This window comes from Schistocerca piceifrons, chromosome 3, assembly GCF_021461385.2.
Source record: "Schistocerca piceifrons isolate TAMUIC-IGC-003096 chromosome 3, iqSchPice1.1, whole genome shotgun sequence".
Lineage (NCBI taxonomy): Eukaryota > Metazoa > Arthropoda > Insecta > Orthoptera > Acrididae > Schistocerca > Schistocerca piceifrons.
The window spans coordinates 780,792,896-780,795,865 of record NC_060140.1 but is presented as its reverse complement, the minus strand read 5'-3'; the positions used below and the strand labels follow the sequence as shown (position 1 = coordinate 780,795,865).

At 44.3% G+C, this 2,970-nt stretch overlaps 2 non-coding genes across 2 annotated transcripts; both read right to left on the bottom strand.

The window, feature by feature from the left end:
- Window positions 1-1,915: 1,915 nt before the first annotated feature.
- On the bottom strand, window positions 1,916-1,989 carry Trnat-ugu. Its single transcript has one exon. It is a non-coding gene; the product is annotated as a tRNA-Thr (tRNA).
- Window positions 1,990-2,333: 344 nt separating this feature from the next.
- Trnat-ugu lies at window positions 2,334-2,407 on the bottom strand. Its single transcript has one exon. It is a non-coding gene; the product is annotated as a tRNA-Thr (tRNA).
- Between the last annotated feature and the right edge of the window lie 563 nt (window positions 2,408-2,970).

Genomic DNA, 2,970 nt, shown 5'->3' with positions numbered 1-2,970 from the left:
TAGGTGACATTCGTAGCTTATAAGGACCTCCTTGTGCAACACGCGATTCCAGCTTTGCAAGAACGCAAGTGGGTCCACACCAGTATTTTCATGCAAGATGGGGCGACACCACATGTCACTTTCTAGATGAAATATTTGCTTCGAGAAACTTTCAGTAATGAGCACACCATCTCTAGACAATGTGTGGCCTTCCAGATCCCGCAACCGAAATCCATGTGACTTCCGGCTGTGGGGATATCTGAAAACTCGTGTTCAGGGATGTATCTGGACTCTTACTGATATGAAGGATAGCATACGACGACAAATCACTCTGATTACACCGAATATGCTGCGAGCAACTGTAGACCATGCCGAGTTACGTAAGCAGTATGTTGCTGAGTCGGAGGGTCATACTTGAAACTATGTCTTTACTTATTTTTATCATTTAAACACTGACCTACAGAATTTTCCCTGACAAAGACAACTCAAGCTTAACCTATTCATTTACCACCCACAATATACAAGCCCAACTTAATCTGACTGCTATGCAGTGGCAACATGACTTCCAGTAATTAACCCAAAAGAATGGTCCTGAAATGCAAGGAATTCTAACAATAATAAGAATCCAAAAACTATGAATTAAAGAAATACGAAATATGAAACTACCTCCAACTCTGTTAATTGCCTAACTATTTCAATCACGAACCCCATTTTTTTTATAAGTCACTTATCTCACAGAAAATCTTCATAATACGAACTACAGCAATTACAGCAAGCAGCAACTACAGCCAACTAAACAAAAAGATTCGAACTACTAAAGACCCTAACTACTAGGAGGCATATGGTTAGCAAAAGAAAGAATTTGTTGAAGGGCAAACAATGTATTTAGAAAATTGTACCTTATTCATGTGACGTCCACTTCCAAAAATTATATAGTTTCAGCAATTCCACAACCCAAACATTACCAACAATATCCATCCCCATTTTTATTTCCTTGCGTCTCACTTTACAATGCATGTCCAACCAACACAGAGTCTCCCTATAAAAAAGATTTTTAAAAAACATGTCCATACACTTCTCCATCCACTCGCTAAACCGAGCGAGGTGGCGCAGTGGTTAGACACTGGACTCGCATTCGGGAGGACGACGGTTCAATCCCGCGTCCGGCCATCCTGATTTAGGTTTTCCGTGATTTCCCTAAATCACTCCAGGCAAATGCCGGGATGGTTCCTCTGAAAGGGCACGGCCGACTTCCTTCCCCATCCTTCCCTAATTCGATGAGACCGATGACCACGCTGTCTGGTCTCTTTCCCCAAACAACCAACCAACCAACCACTCGCTAACTGCTAGTCCGTCCAACCACAGAATCTCCTGCCTAGGGCGCAGAGCGCTGTCAGCGATATTATCACAGTCTATAACGCTGCAAACATACAAACAGGCTACTCGCATACTGAAGGCGCGCTGTAGCTTGTGACCGTTTCCTAATAAACGTGCCAGAACCACCATTATCTGTGTTTGATCATTCCTCCTTTTTCTCTGCATCCACACCGCACCCTGACAGCTTACAGCGCTAAGTTTTCACCTGGTGGCAGAAAGTATAACTATTATTTTTTCCGGCGTACTCCTTGAGTGCACCGATTAATGAACATATGTACAATTAATGATAATTAATTGAAACCCCAGCTGCCGACAGGTGTTGTTCAAATGGTACTGAGCACTATGGGTCTTACCATCTGAGGTCATCAGTCCCCTAGAACTTAGAACTACTTAAACCTAATTAACCTAAGGACATCATAAACATCCATGCCCGAGGCAGGATTCGAACCTGTGACCGTAGCGGTCGCGCGGTTCCAGACTGAAGCGTCTTGAACCGCACAGCCACACCCACCGGCACAGATGTTGCTGATATACCTCTATGGGGACAGCTGAAAATGTGTGCCCCGACCGGGACTCGAACCCGGGATCTCCTGCTTACACGGCAGACGCTCTATCCATATGAGCCACCGAGGACACAGATGAATAGTGCGAATGCAGGGACTTATCCCTTGCACGCTTCCCGTGAGACCCACATTCCCAACTGTCCACAATCTACATACATAATGTACCTAATAGATATTTGCCCATCCACTCATTACTCGCGTACACTGAGGTGACGATTCCCGTGCGCATTCGCACAGACGAAGGTCAATGGCTGGGTAGCATTTAACTACATATATGAAGATAGTACCTGTTCTCGAAAGAAAAGATACCATTGATGACCGTGCAGCTTCTGTAGAATAAATGATCATTAATTGAAACCCTCAGCTGCCGACAGGTGTTGTTGATATACCTCGATGGGGACAGCTGACAGTGGGTGCCCCGATCGGGACTCGAACCCGGGATCTCCTGCTTACATGGCAGACGCTCTATCCATCTGAGCCATCGAGGACACAGATGAACGGCGCGGCTGCCGGGAATTATCCCTCGCGCGCTTCCCGTGAGAAGTCGCGCTATTCATCTGTGTCCTCAGTACCTCAGATGGAGAGAGAGTCTGCCATGCAAGCAGGAGATCCCGGGTTCGAGTGCCGGTAGGGGCACACATTTTCAGCTGTTCCCACGAGGTATATCAACAACACCTGTCGGCAACTGAAGGTTTCAATTAATTATCATTTATTCTAGAGAAGCTGCACGGTCATCAATGGTATCTGTTCTTTCGAGAACAGTTACTATATATATATATATATATATATATATATATATATATATATATATATAGGGTTATCACTAATGATTGAAGCGATTTCACAGCTCTACAATAACTTTATTATTTGAGATATTTTCACAATGCTTTGCACACACATACAAAAACTCAAAAAGTTTTTTTAGGCACTCACAAATATTCGATATGTGCCCCTTTAGTGATTCGGCAGACATCAAGCCGATAATCAAGATCCTCCCACACTCGGCGCAGCATATCCCCATCAATGAGTTCGAAAGCATCGTTGATGCGAG